Below are 21,822 nucleotides of genomic sequence, written 5' to 3' on the forward strand. Positions count from 1 at the left end.
ACCCAAAGCGAGAACCATACTCCTAGTCCAACAAGCCCATATGCAAGGTCATTTACAGCCCCTTCTCAGGCTCACTCCTTCACAGATCCCAGAAGGAAAGAGGATTCATTATGGTGAACAAAGCAAATCTACAGGTCCCACACTGGGTCTATCTGCCCCAAATTGGATCTGGCACCTAGCAGGCTCAGGACAGTCCCTGGCCCCAGACCAGCCTGCCTCCGCACAGTCTATAGTTTTTCTCTGAGCCCAGTCAGGTCTTCCTTCAAGGTGCTAGCACAAGAGGTCCACTCCTTCTCCTGCTGAGACGCGACTGTATTGGCCTTTCCCTTTTGCAATTGCTCCTTCCAGGCTTTGACCCATCTCATAGGTGTAACAGGGTAGGGCTGACTGAGTGGCCAGGCCCTGTTTATCCTCTTTCCAGACAGTGTGGGGTCATTGTATCCCTTCAAACCCTCACTGTTAAACATTTGTGCCCTATTTCTAATTTGCATTTGTCTGGCTTCAGCTTTCAGCCATTGGTTCTTATCCTGTTAATTTGAAAGTGCCCTTTAGAAGCAGGTGCTTTCTCCCCATGAAGGAGCATATACGCTTTAATCAAGTCACCTCGCAGTCTTCTTTGTGATAAGATTGAAAGGTCGAACACCATGGCCCCATGGAAAGTCCCCATGTATCCTAATCAGTTAGCGGTTGGCTTAATACGGGAGAAGTGCTCTGGTAAATCTGAAGCAAGAAATAATTTATCATTACAAGCAGTAAAGTCCTGGAGTGCTAACCCTGCTTTCCTTGTTTACCCAAATTTCCCATTGATCCTTGCTGGTAAGGAACTGGGCACTATAGCTTGGAACGCAACATTGCACCCAAAGTCTTACTCACAGAATGGGCTGAGCAGAGAAGTGGAGATGTCTGAGTCGGAGTCTCATTTCTTCTCCTGAGTGGCCTTGATAATAACTTGCACATCACCCCTGTCAGTGGGATAAATATGTTAAAATATAATGATTAGAGCTGGTAAAAAATGATCCTATTGAACAATTTTCCACTGGAACATGCTGTTTTGACAGAATCGGAACTTTTCATTGGAATGCGTTGAATCCATTGAAACTTTTAGTGGAAATCAGGTAGGCTCCTGGTTGACTTCAGCTTGACTGCTGCCCAATTCCTCGGATGCTCAGATGCCCATGCTGTCTGGCTTCCCTGCTGCCCAGCTCCCAGCTGTCCTGCAGAAAATGTAAATTTTGATGAAACCACATTTTTAAGGGAAAAATCTCTCATGTGAAAAATCCAAAACAGCCCTTGAAAGAAGTTAATGGAAAAACAAAAGGCAGATTTCCTCTAGCAACCTTAACTCTGCGCCTCTGGAAATGCCTGTCTTCTGTCTCCACCATGGATCTAACTAACCCCTCCTTGCACACAACTCTACTACATCAATATCCACAAATTATGTGGATAGGAGAGGAAAGGGTAGTTTGGTAAAGGGACGTGTAAATAGAGTGGCCACCTCTGGAATGCCACTTTGGTACTTTGGATGACTACTCAGTGCTTCGCCTCCATTTCCTTCCTTGGAGCTCCTCAATAACTCCACAAAGGCGCATGTGTCCCTTCTTAGGGTCTGGCTTATTAACATAAAATTAAAAATAAGCACAAAAGAGTCTTCCAGCCTGGGCTCAAGATGGACCCAGCCCCTCCTCCCTGAGGTCTCTCTGTCTATCTTCAAGTTTCCAAGTTGGGAACAGCTTTTCATCCCTTCCCAGGATCTGCTTCTGCTCTCCCCTCAGTCAAAGGTCTGTCTCCTGTAGGTGCCTCCTGAGCTCTGCAGCCTCTGCCATAGCTTCTTCCCCTATTTCCTCTTCCTCTCTGGCTCTTTAGAAAGACCAGCTTCTCTCTATCAGGACCCATTGAGAAGCTGTTAATAAGGCACAGATGGCTTGGATCCATTCCCTCATAAAGGCCCAGCTCACCTAGTGACAGGGTGTGTGAAGAAAGGGAGGTTGAGAAGGTGCAGTTCAGGTTATGGTGTATGGTCTGAAGTTTATGGGAGCTGATGAAGTCAATGAGCTGTCTCCTTGGTTCTTGTAAATCAACATAGCTCCATTGACTTCAACTACATTGCTTTGCATCAGCTGAGGACATAGCTTAATAGCAAATTTTTAATGGTGTGTTTGCTATGGTGTGAAGCAAGCTGAGGTCTCTGTACACCAAGTTCCAGACCTTCTTTAACACTGTTTAATGTTGGACAGTGACTGGATTATATTAATACCTTTAGCCCATTTATTCCATCTAAGGGTATGTCTACACAACAGGAGTAGTTTGATTCAACTTAATTCGAATTTGTGGAATCGACCTTACAAAGTCGAATTTGTGTATCCACACTAAGGACAGTAATTCGACTTTGTGAGTCCACACTAACGGGGCCAGCGTCGACTTTGGAAACAGTGCACTGTGGGAAGCTATCCCACAGTTCCCGCAGTCCCCGCTGCCCATTGGAATGCTGGGTAGAGCCCCCAATGCCTGCTGGGGGAAAAAATGTGTCAAAGGTGGTTTTGGGAAACTGTCATCATTCAACCGTCAATCACACCCTCCCTCCCTCCCTGAAAGCGCCTGCGGGCAATCTGTTCGTGCACTTTTCTGGTCAGTGACAGCGTGGATGCCACAACACTGCGAGCATGGAACCCGCTGCAGTTATGGCTGTTTTCACCTCCTCGCACCTTATCGTCCACCTCTTCCACAGTCAGCTGCTGAGAAATCGGGCTACTTTTCAATGGTGCTGAAAGCACTGGTGGACCATAGGGGACGTTTTACCAACATCAACATCGGGTGGCCAGGCAAAGTTCATGACGCGCGTGTTTTCAGGAACTGTGGTCTGTTTAGGTAGTTTCTTGCCGGAACACAAAATAACTGTTGGGGATGTGCAGATGCCTATAGTGATCCTCGGGGACCCAGCCTACCCGCTAATGCCCTGGCTCATGAAGCCCTATACAGGCGCCTGGGACAGCGACAAGGAACTCTTCAAGTACCAGCGAGCAGCGAGCAGCGTGACCTGTGACTGTTCAGTTTCTTTACAGAGAAGCTGAACCTGCCCCTGTTTCTTTACCCAGTTACTGTTGACTATCCTCTGCAGTTACATACCCCTTTCACCCCGTTTCCCCCACTTCCAACACACGTGTAAAACTAAAATACATGTTCCATTGTTACTTAACAAAGGTTTCTTTATTAATGACTTTGCGTTAAAGGGTTGAAACTGGGATGCAGACTGTGCTGCGTAGGGTGTGCAGTGATGTAAAGACCGCCTCTAAACTTGAGGAATGACCGGCTCCTGCTCCTAGAGCGGTCCGCAGTGCCGGACTGGTTGTTTCAACGGAGCCTGCCATCTCCTTTTTGGGATTCTGTGTAGGGGGCTATGTTACCTTGTGGCGGAGGAGAACGGATACAGATTCCTCTGCTGCGTGACTCTGCGGTCCAGGACAAGGACAGCTGCATAAGATCTGTAACCGCCCTCCCCCCCTACAAAGTCATGTACCCCCCCCCCCACGTAGTGGTGGCAGGCTCCGGAGCGTCTTTGCATTCCGTTTTTTGGAGCGCAGCTCCGAAAAAACAGACTCCTCGCTCCACACACCGATCAGATCCAAGACTTCCCGGTCAGTCTATGCTAGGGCCCTCTTTCAATTCAGAGATTGCATGAAAACTCCTCTGCTGGAGAGCTCTGCATCTTTGCCGGTGCTGCTGAGCTCGCCCCGATGTCCAACCAGGAAATGAGATTCAAACTGGCCAGACAGGAAAAGGAATTCAAATTTTCCCGGGGCTTTTCCTGTGTGCCTGATCAGAACATCCAAGCTCGGACTGCTGTCCAGAGCGTCAACAGAGTGGTGCAGTGTGGGATAGCTCCCGGAGCTACTAAGGTCGATTTGCCTCCACACCTAGCCTAATTCGACATGGCCATGTCGAATTTAGCGCTACTCCCCTCGTCGGGGAGGAGTACAGAAGTCGAACTAAAGAGCCCTCTATGTCGAATTAAATAGCTTCGTGGTGTGGATGGGTGCACTGTTAATTTGAATTAACGCTGCTAAATTTGAATTAAAGTCCTAGTGTGGACCAGGCCTCAGAGAATACATAAGAGTGTGGCTGTATTAGGTTCAAAATGATGAAGATGCCTGTCCAAGGCTTGAGGTCCCCAAACATGTAATTACTAATACAATACAACCCCAGCACCATCAAAATAATCCTTTCAACAGGAACTCAGCCATCTAGAGAGCTACAGCAACTTCTTTCCACCCCGTGATCATTGTGGAAAGCAAACCTTAAGCTCACTCAGTAAACAACATCAAAGTGATGGCACGTTGGCTTCCCAAACACAAGACAGAATATCGATGCCCCCCCATGCAATAAACATTTCCCTCCCCTCCCAACTAAAACCAAATTGGCAAACTGATAAAATAAAACAAAAGCCAGATAAGCAAAGTGTTACAACCTGGCCCATTATGCAGCAGTACAGTCACCTGTCTCTTGCATCAATGGGAGCCATGCACTTCCAAGATAACTGCATCTGGGTAGAGTGTCATCTTTGTTTCTAGCTCTGGAGCTGTAGGAAACTCTCCAGCTCAGACCCCTTTTCTGACACCCTTCCTTTGTCTATGGGATGCCACTGTCCAGCTGCCTCAGAACTCGGTCAGAACTTCACCTAGGCTGCGCTCACTCTGGGCTTCTAGCTGAATCCCTTTAAGAAGAATGTGGCAGGGAGGCAAGGAATACAGGTTTAGCAAAGGGTTTAGCAAAGGGAAACTTTATGTAGTAAGCCCTCGACAGATATAGATCTGCAAAACAAGACAGTTATGTCCTGCTTGTGGATGGAAGGAGAAAGGCAAAGGTCAAGATTAGATTGAGAGAGAAAATGACCTAATTCTCTCTCCATAATATCTCATGATGGGAATGTCAAGGGTGCACAGCTCTCATCACTTCCACTGACTAGGATTTGGGAATGCTCCTCACCCCTGTCAGTCAGAGCACTAATGAAATGCATTATCACATCAGTGACTATTTGATTATCTTCTTTAAAGTTAAGGGAGCTGGGTCACTTTACACCATCTGAGGATCTGGCACAAGATGAGGCTTGATAAGATTCAGTACAAAGGCTGGAACAAAGTACAACCCAAATCCAACAATTCTAGCCAATATGGTACCCAATTATGACAAACAGCAGGCTCTAAATTTGAGCATGACATTTAAATACTAACATGGCTAATACTATTGATAACGCTAAAATATTGATTCCCACTTTCTGGAGAAATACAACATCTACTCACCCAGCCTCCTACATGGCAGCTTGTCTGTAATGATTCCATCCCAACACCACGTAAACGGCCAGCTACCTATTTACACATTGATCTGTGGCAAGACAAGTGTAAAAGTATAATTAGGCAGGCCAGAAAATAATATGAAAAGCAACTAACAAAACACACAAAAACTAAGAGCAATTTTTCTTAAGTACTTCAGAAGCAGGAAGTTTGCCAAACAACTAGTGGTGTGGCTGGATGGTCAAGATGCTAAAGGAGCACTCGGGGAAGGCAAGGCTGTTGCAGAGAAGCTAAATAAATTCTTTACATCCGTCTTCTTTGCAGAGGATGTGAGGGAGATTCCCACACATGAGACTTTTATTTTTTTAGGTGACAAATCTGAGGAACTGTCCTAGATTGAGGCCCGGTAGTGGAGGTTTTGAAACAAATGGATAAATTAAACAGTAATAAGTCTTCAGGACCAAATAGTATTCACCCAAGAGTTCTGAAAGAACTCAAATATGAAATTGCAGAACAACTAACTGTGGTATGTGACCCATCACTTAAATTAGCCTCTGGACAAATGACTGCAGGGTAGCTAAAGTAATGCTGATTTTTAAAATGGGCTCTAGAGGCAATCCTGACATTTATAGGCTGGTGAGCCTAAGCTCAGTACCATGCAGATTGGTTGAAGCTATTTTAAAGAAAAGAATTATCAGACACATAGCTAAACAAGATATGTTGGGGAGGAGTCAGTATGGCTTTTTGTAAAGGGAAATCACGCCTCACCAATCTATCAGAATTCTTTAAGGGAGTCAACAAGCATGTGGACAAGGGTGATCCAGTTGATATAGGGCATTTGGACTTTCAGAAAGCTTTTGACAAAGTCCCACACCAACAGTACTTAAGCAAAGTAAGCAGTCATGGGATAAGAGGGAATGTTCTCTCATGGATTAGTATCTTGTTAAAAGATAGGGAACAAAGGGTAGGAATAAATAGTCAGTTTTCACAATGGAGAGAGGTAAATAGCTGCATTACCCAAGGATCTGTACTGAAACCTGTGCTGTTCAACATATTAATAAATTTGCAGACAATACAAAATGACTCAGGACTGTTAAGTCCAAAGCTGACAGTGAAGAATCAAAAAGGGATCTCACAAAACTGGATGAATGGGCAAGAAAATGGCAGATGGATTTCAATGTCGATAAATGAATAGTAATGCACACTGGAAAACATAATCTCAACTATACATACAGAATGATGGGGTCTAAATTAGCTATTACTACTCAAGAAAGAGATCTTGGTGTCTCTGAAAACATCTATTGAATGTGCAGTAGCAGGGAGAAAAACTAGCAGGATGGTCGGAACCATTAGGAAAGTGATAGATAATAAAACAGAAAAGATCATAATGCCACTATATAAATCCATGGTACATGCACACCTTGAAAAATGTGTGCTGTTCTAGTTGCCCCATCTCAAAAAAAGATATATTAGAATTGGAAAAAGTACAGAGAAGAGAAACAAAAATGATTAGGGGTATGGAACAGCTTCCATATGAGGATTGATAAAAATACTGGTATTGTTCAGCTTAGAAAAGAGACGACTAAAGCGGGATATGATAAACGTCTATAAAATCATGAATGTTGTGGAGCGAGTGAACAGGGAAGTGTTATTTACCCCTTCATATAACAAAAGGACCAGGGGTCACCCAATGAAATTAATAGGCAGCAGATTAAGAACAAACAAAAGTAATTATTTCTTCCCACAACGCACAGTCAACTTGTTGAAACTCATTGCCAGGGGATTTTGTGAAGGCCAAAAGTATAAGTAGGTTAAAAAAAGAATTAAATAAGTTCATGGAGGATAGGTCCATCAATGGCTATTAGCCAAAATGGTCAGGGACACAACCCCATGCTTTGGATGTTCCTAAACCTCTGATTGCCAGAAGCTGGGATTGGACAACAGGGGATGGATCATTTGATAATTGCCCTATTCTGTTCATTCCCTCTGAAGCAGGATTCTGACTATTTTGTCATTATTTTGTAAGCAGAATGAGAATGAGCTCTCCCTTGACATCTGGTGGTGAGCTGTGGAAAAGGACTTCAGGGGCTGATCTCGTTTGCATGGGCACACCCATCCTGCCTAGCATTATGGGACTGCTTGCTCAAATGGCCACTTTGTCTGCTGTGGGATCCCGAGTCTCTTTGTTATTGGGGCAGGAGTAATAAAGAGTTGTTATCCCAGTTATGTGCATCAAGGGCAGTAGAACTATACTTAGCATTTTATGACTGAGGAACTCACCCTCAACTGAGTAGCATTCACTAGGTAAGGGATATGGGTTCCAAAGCCCAGGGACTTGTGAGAGGGTGGAGACAGGTATTTGTATCTGGTGGTGAAGGTCTTAAACACCAATTTGATCATTCTGCTATGTAATAATAGAGTTAATTTAAACTCAATTAAGAGTCTTGTTACATGCTGCAGAAGTTGTTCATGCCTCGGTCTCAGCATTAGACCTACTTTGGGCTAGTGGTTCTGGTACTAGAAGACTATCCACGTGCACCAGCAGTGAGGGTTTCCTACTAACAGCTGAAATCACTGAGAGCTGTGTTAAGAGTTGAGGGGGAGGGGTGCAGACATATTGGTGAATGGCTAATGGATAGGCCTGGGCACTGGTGGATAGGCCTGGGCAGCTGGTGGAGAGGTGTGGGCAGCTGGGCACCTAGGGGTGAAGACTGGAGCAGAACGCCACAGATAGGCATGGCAATCAGCTGTTGAGGGCTGAGCAGTGAAGCGTGTAAGGCAGAGGTCTCAAAGTCCTGGCCCACGGGACATCTGTGGCCTGAGAACCTCCCCACTGCGGCCCATGGAAACTTTTAAAAAAGTTCTTTCATCTGGCCCTCATGGCTGCTGGCTGAGGGGAGGGTCGGGGTGGGAGGGGAGTGCACAGGAAAGATTCACACGCCCCTCCCCTGAACATTGCTGCTTCTTGCTGCTCCTGGGATCCTCCAGGGGTTGCACTCAGCAACCTGTCATTGACCTCGGGCAGTTCCACTCCTTGCAAGTGGTTCCCTATCCCTGCTGTTACTGGCAGAGCTGCAGAGGAGAGACCCATGCAGCCATGCTGCCAGTTGTCTGCTACAAGGTGCCCCCCACTCCCCGCAGCTCCCATTAACTGGGGGAGAGGGACAGAGATACCATCACTAGTTGCTGAGCAGAGTCAGCCATGGAGGCAGCATCACTAGTCACCAGGCAGAGTCAGCTGGGGGGGCATGAGGCCAAGGGAGTGAGGGAAAAGGGTGGAAACGGGGCTGGAAGGTGACGTGAACACCATCTTCAGTGACATTATTGGCCCACTGAGAGGATTTGAGGACTGGCGCTGGCACTAAGGTAAATTGAGTTTGAGACCCCTGGTGTAAGATGCCTCTGTACCTCCCTCCCTTCCACCCAGGCTGGAAGGTAAACTCTACAGATGAACTTCTGAACTCTGGGGCTTCACTGACCAAGGACAGCAACTGTGAGTGGGGTAACTTTTGGATTGCTGGACTCAAGAACCCAAAGGGAAAGGACACGGCCCAACCTACTTGAGGATGGGTCTTCTGGTTTATACCTTGTGTTTATGAACCCTAGTTGTGGTGTTTTCCCAATTTGATGCTGAGTTGTTTACCTCTTGTTATTAAAGATTTTTTGCTACACCTAGACTCTGTGCTTGCGAGAGGGGAAGTATTGCCTCTTTGAGGCACCCAGGGGTGTGTGTGTAATTTTCCCAGATCACTGGGTGGGGGCTCGAGCCAGTTTTGCATTGTATTGCTGAAAGGGAACCTCTATGTACTGAACCCAAACCTTGTTGCTATCAACTCTGCCTGGCAGAAGGGTTACAATTTATCTGTCTGTTCTCTCATGCCTCCATCGCTGTATTAGCCCACAGCCATTTCCATGCCCTTTCGCTGGAGTTGCTGGGTCTCTGCAGTTCCTAGCAGACCAGAATCTATTCGACAGATGGGTGCTCCCTGCTCCCCTCGTAGGGCAGGCTTGGCTGAGAGGCGATGGACTAAATGGGATCAGGGACTGAAAGCCCCTCCCAGCTCTAGAGATGAGCCCAGCTTCTGCAGGCTTCAGACGTGGTCACAGACCAGGATGTCCCTGTTCTGGGGCTAAATAGCTGAATCCGGTCTCCAGGGCTGTGAGCCCAGCTCTGATCTCACCTTGGAGCAAACCAACCAGACAACCTGCCCTAGCTGACCCTAAACCCACAGAGGGAGAACAGCAGCTGCTCAAATCTCACACAATGGCAACATCCTTGGAAGGACCCTTGGCTAAACACAAGGCAGAGCTGAGGCACAAAGGGTGTCCCAAGGAGTTTGCAGAATAAAAAATAAACTTATAGTACCGACATGTGACCTGGAATAGCTAAGAGCCTAGTGGTGCCAGAAACTCATCTGTCCTGAAAAAGCCTGTTCCTCCATTAACTCCACATAATCTCTTCTGGATGAGCAGGGATCCCCCCCCCCCCGCCTCCCCATGTCACATTAACCATTCTAGGGATTCAGCCATCAGAAGAACCCACAGCTCAGGCTGCCCTGGCTGGTTGAAGCAGCACATTAAGTGGAACCCAAAAGCAAACACTAAAAGCTAAGGACCAGGTCCTCTGCTGAATGTATATTGATACAGTTTCCACTTCTCTTCATAGTACCTAGGCCTATTTTCACCAACTGGGGATCTGGCCCTTTTATATCAGCTGGGCATCTGGCCCATTACACAATTTTAAATCCATATTCTTTGCCTGTGAGTTTAAACCAAAGATGAGAAAAAAATTCTGAACCCATTTGCATGTTCTTAGCACTTTGTCCCATGGGATTAATTACAAGAGTGGAACTTTAATGGTTTCGGTGTGATTCATTTCCCACTAGGGATAGAACTTTGGAGGAATTCAGTGCTGCTAAGATTTTCTCTATCTGATCTTCAATTTATATTGGGATGAATGGCCCCAACTTCTTTCTTTCTTTCTTAGAAAAGGAGTAAATGTGGAAAAATCAAAATGTGTATATTATGAATGAAAAGGAGAATTATAAAAAAATCCATTAAAAATGTTTCCCATTCTACTCCATTCTGTATCAGGATTAGCAGAAAAAGGAAGCAAAGAAAACTTCAGTTTAACCTGTGAAGTTAGGGTTAGAAATAGAAATCAGCATGTAGAGTACTAAAACCAAGTATTTTTTAAAAGTAAGTTGTGAAGATTATTAAAAGATTTTGATGAGACTTCACATGATAAATGCAGATAAGTGCTGTAATATATATATACAAGGGATAACAGAATTAGCCATAAAGTAAAAAAAAAATGATCATATGCATTATTGGAACATTTGATAGTAATTTCTTCATCACAATCAGTCCATTAGTTATGATACAAAATTTATTCAACAGATTTTTTTAGAAGATATTTATTTTCATGGATTCCTCATTATTTGAAAATCATTCTTAGAATAGTTTTTGACCATCAGTTCTCAGTGTCAAAGCTCTAGCTGGTGTAAGTCATTTAGTGAGATGCACCTATTTCCTCCAGCTGGGGATCTGGGCTATTTACCAATATTGAGCTACGTCTTATTTCCACTGACTGCTTTTGTTCCTTACATGGAGATTCTGGCTCTCCATCTATTATGCATTTGTGAACTGAGATTCTTATGAGTGTGCAGGATTTGATCTTATTTGACCACACACACATTTCACATGCCACATATGTGTCTGATCTCTGATATATGACTGAGATCAGGTTTTTAACACAAATGGACATTGAGAGATAAACTATGTCTGTCTTTCCTGCCGTGAGAACAGCATTCTGTTCAATAGTCTCCTGATGGCATTCTTCATCTCGGCATTTCTCAGGGTGTAGACGATTCGGTTCAGCATTGGGGTGATTACAGAGTAAATGACTGAGACCACCTTATGCAGGGCGAACTGCTTGATGGGCCAAGCATAGATGAAGATGCTGGGTATGAATTGAAAACACATCACAGTGATCTGGGTTCCACAGGTGGACAGAGCCTTGTGCTTCCCTGCCATGACATGTGTCCTGATCTTGATTAAGATGACGGGGTAAGAAATAAGCAGAATGATGAATATTATTATGATCACTAACCCACTGTTGAAATTCATCTGCATTTCAGCCAAGTGAGTGTTGGTGCAGGCCAGTTTAATGACTTGTGGGACATCACAGTAGAAATTGTCCAGGATGTTTGGACCACAGAACGGTAACTGGAGGAGCAGTTCCTGTCTGAACAGCAGAGTGAGCCAATCCAACCAGCCATGCCAGTGCCACTATCCTCACACATACACCCCGGTTCATGATAGTCAAGTACCGCAGTGGTTTATAGATGGCCACGTACCGATCGAACCGCCCATCCCCACAAGGCAAAACCCCATAGCGCCAGCAAAGAAGTGGAAGAAAAACATCTGAAGGATGCACTCATTGAATGAGATGGTTTTATGCTGTGAGAGGAGATCTGAGAGTAATTTTGGATAGTACTGACTGATGAATCGCAGATATCTAGGAAAGCCAAGTTGGCCAGCAGGATATACATGGAGGTGTGGAGCTGGTAGTCAGAGATCACAGTGGTGATGATGATGAAGTTTCCCAGCAAGGTGTTTATGTAGACTATGAAGAAAGTCACATAAAGGAATAGCTGCAGCTCAGGTCTCTGAGTGAGGCCCAAGAGGACAAATTCTGTCACTGGGGTGGTGAAATTCTTCTTCTCCATTTATTAACCTCAAAATATGCCTGAAGAAGGAACAGTGATGATAATAATTATGATGCAATCCCAGTACATTACTGTTAATAAAAGAATATGAACTCCATCTTAACTGATACACTTGCATGGAAATTTTCTTTATTTACCAAATTCCAGACTGTGTACTCAGCCCCAATGGTGAGTACCCCTACTTCAGCAGAACTTCTGAGCTCCACCAGTGGTCCATCTCCAATTTGAGGTCTTTGGGAGTGAACAGGAGCAACCTACACACTCAAAATGCCCCCTGCTAACAACTGTCTCCATTCATCTTCCTGAAGCCCTGAGAGTGCACAGCTCACATGGGCCACAGATTCCTCATGTGACCTAGGGGCTCAGGGTTGGGAATAAGGCATATTTGCAAAGTGGATGTACTCACAGACCAGGGCTTCTCATCAGGGGGTGGTCTGTTACATTCCGGGGTGCGATCCAGACCAATGAGGTTTGTGTCACAGCCCGCTCCATAAACCTGGGTACCTCACAATGCATTGCTGTTGTAGGCTCCCAACCTGGACTCTCACAACCAGCCTATCAGCTTGTAGGTGTCACCCCCTGGGTCTCTGTGTAGAGCTGTGGCGCTGGACCAGCAACCTCGACCTCAGCAGCCTGTCAACAACCTATCAGTCACACCCTGGCTTCCACCAGCCTTGGTTACTACTTGCAGGTAACCCCAGCATTCTCCCAGTCCTGAATTTTACCAAAAACCTGTGTTCTGCACTGTCCTGCCCTCTCCAGGACAGTTCAGATATTAAAGGTTCATTGCTTCTGTACAGAGTCAATATTCAATAGTTTTTGCTAGTTTAACTGGAGTTACCAAACAGTTCAGTTGTAACACAGCATTGGAATTGGTTTTAGATTACAAAATGACACCAATTTATAAAAAAAAGAAGACAGGGCTTTTAGTGAATTCAAGTATAAGAGACAAAGTTTAGAAATGGTTACCAGCAAATAAAAGTGCAAACACGCCGCTAAAAGTCTTAAGATTTATCCAGCAAGTTTTGGTTCAAAGCTTTCTTTGAGTTGGCCTTTCTCACCCACTGTCTTCCAGCAAGATGGTGACTGACTCTTACCGTGGTCAGATCTCTCCCAGAGGCTCAAAGGTGCTGGCCTTTTTAGGTGAAACAGAAAGAGAGAGAGAGACAGATAGCTTGGAGTTCTCTACCCCAGCAGAGGTACTGAATTCCTCTATCCCACCTTAACAAAACAATGGTCTTTGACCGCTTAGAGTGGCTACATAAAGAGAAGGAATTACGTCTGATTGGCTTTAGCAGGAATAGCTTTTGCTCAACATCTCTGAAAAATCACATCACTGTATTTGAGTACACATGTATTCTAGTGCTAAGTTTCAGACATCTCCATTGGAAAACTGTGAACACGTAAAGATTTGCAGGTATTCATCTACAATGAAATATTCAAAGTTGCCATGGCATTATGGATGCTCAACTCACATGAGTATTTTTGAAAATCCCTGCAGCAGATTGAAAAACTAATTTTTGTAAACAAAAAACATCAGTGAAATATTTGATTTTTGGTTTTGTTTTTAAAAAGTCATGGCTACATTTCTAAAGCAAAGAAAATGAAAGTTTGGATTTCACCAATATTCAAATCCAACTTTTCATAGCAATTTAAAAAATATTATTTTCAAATATAAAATTATATGGGAAATTTTGACTTTCTTTCTTTCTTTCTTTCTTTCATTTTTTGGGAAATAAAACTAATGCTTTTCAATTTTAATTAGCACTTAGCTCTTTATAGCATGTTTTATCCATAGATTTCAAAGCACCTTACAGCAGAGTTCATTATCCTTATTTCAGCTTTACAGATTGGGAAAACTTAACTTCCAGAGGCCAGAATGAGAACTGAGTTTTCTGAGTTCCACTTCAGTGCTCTTTCTCCTAGGCCATGCAACTTTCAATCTCCCTCTATTTTTCACTTTATCTCATTTCCCCAAAGGCAGAAATGAGAGGAAAATATGTGAAAAAAAGGGTGTGCGTGGGTTGGGGAACACTACCACTCTACTTTCCTTGCACATGAAAAAGAAAGAAATGAAATGTCCATTTCCAATATTCTGATAAAAAATGGGAAACTTGATTTTTCCTCCCCAAAATTTAGGTTTTGAGGAAATCTCTTTTTTTTGGCAAAAAATATCAACCAGCCCTAAATATCTCATTCTTAAATGACAGTGCTCTGTTCTGGGGCGGAGAGGGGGAGAATGGCTTTATGGGCAAATCACTGGCTGTGGATTCTGGGGAATTGGGTTCAATTTCAGCCCTACCATGGACACCTTTTGGGACCTTCCATAACTCATATCACTTCTCAGTCTAGGATTGTCAAAGCAGAATAAGGGAGTAGGGTGCAGGAAATCTCATTTAGGTTTCATAAGCAGATATGGGCAAGTGGGCTTTTTCGGGTTTTAACTTCCGAGCTCCAGCCAGCCCCAGAGAAAATGGCTTTCAGATCAGACCAGCATAGAACCGTTGCCTAAGGAGAAGCCTTGTCAGACAGAACTTGTCTTACAAAGGTCTCAGATAGCTTTGGTAGTAAAGGCACAGTGGGCTGATCACCTCCTAACTCACTTAGACTTCTCTAAAACCCAAACCTATTTTTTGAAAAGCGTCCCACCGACCTCTTCGCCCCTGCAGTAACAAAGCCTATGGCTAGTAGTACTTTTGCAGATTATTTACAAAACTTTCCCTACCTCATGCAACCTGCTGTGTTGGTGATATCAGATCCGGCTGCCTCTTAATAATTGAGGATGGCCGGGGAATTCCCATTTTCAAGGCTGATCATTGCTCTCCAAACAGGCAGGGGAAGGGAATCTTATTACTAAGAGGAGAAAGCCCCAGAAATCTTCCCCTTATACCATATCTGACCCATGCGCTAAGACTGGCACTAACATCAAACACTCTCTGAAATCCCCCTGAGCTTCATCCAGGCCTTATCAAGAAGATGCTACTTCACAGCTTTGGGGATTCTGTCACAAGGGCAATCATTAATCATCATGCAGTGTTTCATTAGTTTCATGTTTATCATTAGCCAGCCAAACTCAGTAGTCTTTGGAAATTTACAGAGTTTACTGGAGTTCAGAGACTCTTAGATTCCAAGGCCCAGAGGAGACCATTGTGATCATCTAGCCTGACTTCCTGTATAACACAGCCCAGACAACTTCCCCAAAATAATTCTTACAGCACGTAAATTATCCCAAGGGTTAATAACTCTCACAGTTAAAAATTTACACCTTATTTTCAGTCTGAATTTGTCTAGCTTCAACTTTCAGACACTTAATCATGGAAGACCTTTTTCAGCTACATTGAAGAGCCCATTATTAAATATTTGTTCCCTGTGTAGATACTTACGTAGCCTGTAATCACGTCACCCCTTATCCTTCTCTTTCTTAAACTGAATGGACTGAGCTCTTTGGGTTTATCACTGATGAGGTACATTTTTTAATCCTTTAATCATTCTAGTGGCTCTTCTCTGAACCCTCTCCAAATTTTTTAACATCTTTCCTCAATTGCGGCACCAAAACTGGACTCTCTGTTCCAGCAGTGGTTGCATAAGTGCTTTAGATTCCCCTGTTTATCCACCCCAGGATCGCATTAGCTATTTTGGCAAGAGTGTCACACTAGGCTTTTATGTTCTGTTCATTATCCACCATGACCCCCATATCCTTTTCAGAGTCCCTGCTTCCCAGGATAGACTTACCCATCCTTTATGTGCAGCCTACATTCTTTATTCCTTGATATATACATTTACATTTTGCCTGAGCTAAAATGCATATTATTTGCTTGTGCCCAGTTTTACCAAGCAATCCAGATTGCTCTGAACAGTGACCTGTCCTCTCCATTATTTACCACTCCCCAAAATTTTGGGTCATCTGCAAACTTTATCAGTGATGATTTTATCTTTCCTTTCAGGGTATTAATAACAAATATTAAATAGAGTCGACCCCAGAATTGTTCCCTGTGGGACTCCTATGGAAACACACCTGCTCAATGACAATTCCCCATTTACAGTTACATTTTGAGGCCTTTCACTTAGCCAGTTTTTAATCTATTTACCATGTGTCATTTACCATGTGCCAGGCTGTGGTCTCTGCAGCCTCTGTAGTCATGCAGCCTTTACTGGTTTCTTTAGAATGGAGCACCTTGAGAGCCAAACAATGGGACTGTATTGATGGTTGGTGGATGCGTGAGATTAATTGTTTGTCTGTCTGTCTCTCTGTATTATCATATGACCCCCATCTCTGTAGTTTGATTAATCGTATAATCGGTTGTCCGCAGAGGTGTATACTCTCACATCTATAGGGAATATTCAGGGGCAGTTCTGTGCTTAGACCAGGGTGACTTATGAGATCTGGAATCTCTTCCTGCCCTGCCACACATTAGCTGTGCAACCTTGAAGAGAATCATGTCTTTGCCACTCTGTGGCTCAGTTTCCCCATCTGCAGAAATGGGGTAAATATTGACCTGTCTCAGCAGGAGGTAGTGAGGCTGACACAACTGGTGTTAGTTGTTGAGAGGTTCTCAGATGGAAGGTGCTATATAAATGATAGGTGACAGATTGTGATACCTTCATATTGAATGGGACCTTGTTCTGTAAATTATTACACAATGCTTTCTGTGGAATTGCTCATGGAACAACTGAAATGATAACCAGTAAGTCTAGCATAACAGGCTCCAAGAATTGGCTTATTTTTATTATTATTAATTAGTTATTATTATTATTATTATTATTATTTATGACAAATAAGAATAAGAGCAATGCCTTACCTCTTTTTCAGAGCTGGTCAAAAAACGGAATTTCTGTCCTGCAAGAAATACATAGATTTCAAAATTGGTTGTAATCCCAAATAAGGCTCAAAAGTCAAAATCTCAGACTTCTTCATGAAACAAAATATTCTGAAATATTGCATATCGATAAGGAAAAATGTTTTTTTTTTTTAATAAGGTTGAAACATTTCATTTGAACGTTATCATTTTATTATTATTATCTTTCATTTGGACTTTATTATTATATTATATTATATTATATTATATTATATTATATTATATTATATTATTATGACAAAACAAAATGTTTCAACCTTATCAGTTTCCCAAGGAAAATTTTGACAAAATCAATGCATTCCAGCTAAACATTTGGATTTTGTTGAATTAGCAATTTCTTATGGGGAAAATATTTATCTAAAATTTTTAAACCAGCTCTACTTTTTGTTACATTTTTCTACATGCCTATATACAGTTGTTATATTTCCTTGTAGACCTGTAGTTACATACTCCTGGTCTCTGCTAATGTCTTCATACTTTAGATTCAACAAGCAGGGCAGAAATCTCTGTGCTGATTAGAGGGAATTCTAGGGGTAAAATGCTGGTGCAGATCAGCATACCTCCATTTACTTCAAAGCAGCTTTGCTGATATGCACACCTGGGGATCTGCATAGTGTACCATATAGAACATAGTGTAATCAATCTGTTCCTTATGAATTGTCAAGTCAGAAACTGGTTTCAGAGTGGTAGCCATGTTAGGCGTACTTGTGGCACCTTAGAGACTAACAAATGTATTTGGGCATATGTTTTCATGGGCTAAAACCCACTTTATCGGATGCATGCAGTGGAAAATACAGTAGGAAGATATATATACACAGAGAACATGAAAAAACTGGGTGTTGCCATACGAGTCTCGTGGCAACACCCATTTTTTCATGTTCTCTGTGTATATATATCTTTCTACTATATTTTCCACTGCATGCATCCAATGGAGTGGGTTTTCGCCCATGAAAGCTTATGCCCAAATAAATTTGTTAGTCTCTCTGGTGCCACAAGTACAAACTGTGCATCCTTATTGGAGAGGAGGGAAGGTGGGATGGTGAAAGGAATGTGAAAGAGGACAGAATTTAAACATGTAACTTGGGTCCAAGTGAAATCTATCCATTGGTCTACTGGTCTATCTATCTATTGGTCTATCTGTATTTCTTTTGGTCTGCTGTGTGTCTGTCTGTCTTTCTGTTGGTCTATCTGTGAGTCTATTTGTCTAACTGACGGGTCCTTTCCAGGCAGTCCTGACTGCTCACACAGAAATTATGAACTTTTGGGGGTGATTCTTTTTCTTGAGACATTTTCTCCCGTTTAATGGCCATATCTAGAATAGGGAAATGCCAATCAACCCACACAGGGATTTTGGAAGGAGCCTCGATTGAGATTTGAACTGGGTGACATGAAGAGAGAATTTGCCCCTATGGCTTTTGGGGAAGATTTTCAAAGGCACATGTGGCAGTCAGGCTCCCAGACACTTTAAAAGTATTTAGGTGCCTAACTCCCCTAGAAATCAATGGGAGGTAGCCACCACATACCTTTGGGGATGTGGGCCACAATTCCTACTGAATGTCCATGGGAATTGGGTCCATAAATTCCATAGGTGCCTTTGAATATCCCCCCCTTAGTTCCTGCAGCGGGTCATTCCTTCATATTATCTAGATATTTATTGTCTACTCACAGATGAAATATGTGGAAGAATCAAGAAGGGGGAACCTCACTGTGGTGACTGAATTCATTTTACAGGGATTGTCCAACCACCGCGAGCTGGAAGTGCCTCTATTTTCCATCTATCTGTTATTTTCTATCTGTTATTTTACACTATTACCCTGACTGGGAACATCCTTCTCATCACAATCACCATGGACCCAGCCCTTCACAACCCCATGTATTTCTTTCTCCGGGTCTTGTCCTTCCTGGAGATCTGTTACACCTCAGTCACTGTCCCCAAGATGCTGGTGAACTTCCTCTCAGAGGACAAGAGCATTTCCTACATGGGCTGTGTTGTACAAATGTATTTCCTGCTCTTTCTTGGGGCCTCCGAGTGCTTCCTTCTGGCCGCCATGGCGTATGATCGCTATGTGGCCATATGCAACCCACTGAGGTACAGGCTCATCATGAACATGATGGTGTGCCTTTCATTGGCAGTTCTCTCATGGTTCAGTGAGAATGTGGTGTCCCTAGTACAGACAGTCTGGGTTTTCACCTTGCCATTTTGTGGCTCCAATAAGATAAACTATTTTTTCTGTGACATTCCCCCATTGATTAAGCTTTCTTGCATTGACACATCTCAGTATGAAATGCAGTTGTTTTCAGCTTCTATATTGGTCATCTTCACTCCATTTACTCTCATCCTTGTGTCCTACATCTTTATTATCTCCACCCATCTTAAAGATGGCATTGGCTGAAGGCAGACACAAAGCCTTCTCCACCTGCTCCTCACACCTCATTGTGGTTGACGTTGTATTATGGCTGCAGCAGTCTGATCTATTTAAGACCCAACTCCATTAACTTACGAGGACAGCAACAAAGTGCTATCTCTGATATACACAACTGTCACCCTGACCTTGAACCCTTTTATCTACAGCCTGTGGAACAAGGAGGTGAAAGAGGCTCTGAGGAGAATATTGGGGGACATGATGAACAGAAAAATATTTTTCTCATAGAAAGTAATTTGGGTACACATCTTTTTTCTGATGTCAGTTATACAACTGTGCAAATCTGGAGTAGCTCTTTTGAAGTCAATGGCATTCAATGCTATGGTTGAAACTAGTGTCCAAAAACTGCACAAAAGAAACACATAAAATGTTAATGTTCTATCCAATTTTTATATGCATTGGAATTAGAAATTTTGGCCAAAAAGCAGCATCAAAGTTTCAGAAATAATGATAATCTCCGTAGCTGATTGAAACACAGAAAAATATCACAAAAAATCATCTGCATTTAATATAAATAGGCTTTCATTTTTTTTCATTTCAACTCAATATTGCAATGAAGAATGTTGTTGATATAACTAATTTTGGAAAATAATGTCCTCTATGTAAAATCATTGTATTGGAGAACCACATGGGTATATGATTGTCTTCTAGATATCAGTATTTATTGAGAAGATCTTGCATGGTAAGGGGATATGGATAGCATCACTTCTAGGTTCATTGCACCGTTAAGATTAATGTTGACCAAATGCAATTAATTTAATCATGAATGTTTGGGTAGACTGTGGCAAGGTAAGTTGGTGGTTCAGTCATTCCTTCCTATATGCGAGGAAAGTTCCTCTGAATTTTCATTCATCCCTGCCCTGTTTGGCCAAGGTTTGAAGGAAACTGTGGAATATGATGGCATGAATCTCCATGGCCTTCTATAGTTGATTACACTTGTGCAAAGCAATTACAGACCTGATGAAAAATGCTACCAGAGCAGAATAATAGTGCCTGATTCTTCTCTGATTGACACCAGTGTAAATCAGAAACGACTGCACTAACATCAGAGGCATAAGTCAGAGGGAGAAATAGGTCCTGAGCATTTATATTCTCATTCAGAGGTGTGAATGATTGCACAAGTTGCAAGGCAGTGGACATTCATACTTCCCTCCCCTTCCTAGAATTTGTCCATATAAAGTAGGCCAGAGGACTGATTGTTCTCCAATTCTCCACTCTAGGTACACTACAAAAAATAATTTTTCTTCACAGACCCGTTCGATTGCCAATTCCTGAGTCTCTCAATTCCCTATTAGGGAATCATTCAGAATCATAGAGAATATCAGGGTTGGAAAGGAATTCGTCAGGAGGTCATCTAGTACGAACCCCCTGCTCAAGCAGGAGCAACCCCCAACTAAATCTCCCCCTTCAAGGGCTTTGTACAAAGCACTGACCTTTAAAAAGAAACCTCTAAGGAAGCGAGGATTCCACCACCCTTCCCTACGTAACGCCAATTTTCCCAGGTGCTTCACCACCCTCCTAGTGAAATAGTGATTTCCTAATATCCAACCTAGACCACCCCCAGTGCAATCTTGAGAACATTGCTTCTTGTTCCGTCATCTGCCACCACTGAGAACGCTCAGCCGTAGCTCCCATCCTCTTAGTGGAACCCCCCAACAGATAGGTTGAAAGCAGCTATCAAATCCACGCCTCATTTTTCTCTTCTGCAGACTAAATAATCCCAGTCTCCTCAGGCCTCATCCTCATTAAGTCATGTGCTCCAACCTACCTAGATCATTTTTTTGCCCTCCATTGAACTCTCTTCCAATTTTTCCACATCCTTCTTGTAGGTGTGGGGTGCCGCAGAAACTGGGACAGACAGACACTCCAGATGAGGCCTTCCCCAATGCCAAATAGAGGGGAATGCTCACATCCCTCGATCTTGGTTGGCAATGATCCTACTTATACAAGCCCAAAATGCCAATTTGCCTTCTTGGGCAACAAGGACACAACAGGTCACTCCATATTCAGCTTCTCATCCACTGTATCCCCTAGGTCCTTTTCTGCAGAAGCTGCTGCCTAGCCATTTGGTCCCTATTCCTGCAAAAGTGCATGGGATTCTTCCATCCTAAAATGCAGGACTCTGTACTTGTCCTTAGTTGAACCCCATCAGTATTTCTTTAGGCCCAATACTCTAATTTGTCTAGGTCCCTCTGTACCCTCCAGCATATCTACCACTCCTCCCAGTTCAGTGTAATCTGCAAACTTGCTGAGGGTGCAATCCACATCATCCTTCAGATCATTAGTGAAGATATTGAACAAAACTGGCCCCAGGACCGACCCTTGGGGCACTCTACTTGATACCTGCTGCCAACTAGACATAGAGCCATTGATCACTACCCGTTGAGCCCGACAATCTAGCCAGCTTTCTATCCATCTTATAGTCCATTCATACAATCCATACTTTTTTAACTTGCTAGCAAGAATACTGTGGGAGACCGTATCAAAAGCTTTGCTAAAGTCAAGGAATAACATGTCCAAACTTCCC

The 21,822-nt window shown here is 43.2% G+C and overlaps 2 pseudogenes; one reads left to right on the forward strand and one right to left on the reverse strand.

Annotated features, from left to right (window-relative positions):
* Positions 1-11,063: 11,063 nt before the first annotated feature.
* LOC123345310 lies at positions 11,064-12,016 on the reverse strand (annotated as a pseudogene).
* A 6,524-nt stretch (positions 12,017-18,540) lies between these two features.
* The window catches only part of LOC123346715, a 25,232-nt pseudogene continuing 21,950 nt past the window's right edge, over positions 18,541-21,822 (forward strand).

Source organism: Mauremys mutica, chromosome 12 (genome assembly GCF_020497125.1).
Source record: "Mauremys mutica isolate MM-2020 ecotype Southern chromosome 12, ASM2049712v1, whole genome shotgun sequence".
Taxonomy (NCBI): Eukaryota; Metazoa; Chordata; order Testudines; family Geoemydidae; genus Mauremys; species Mauremys mutica.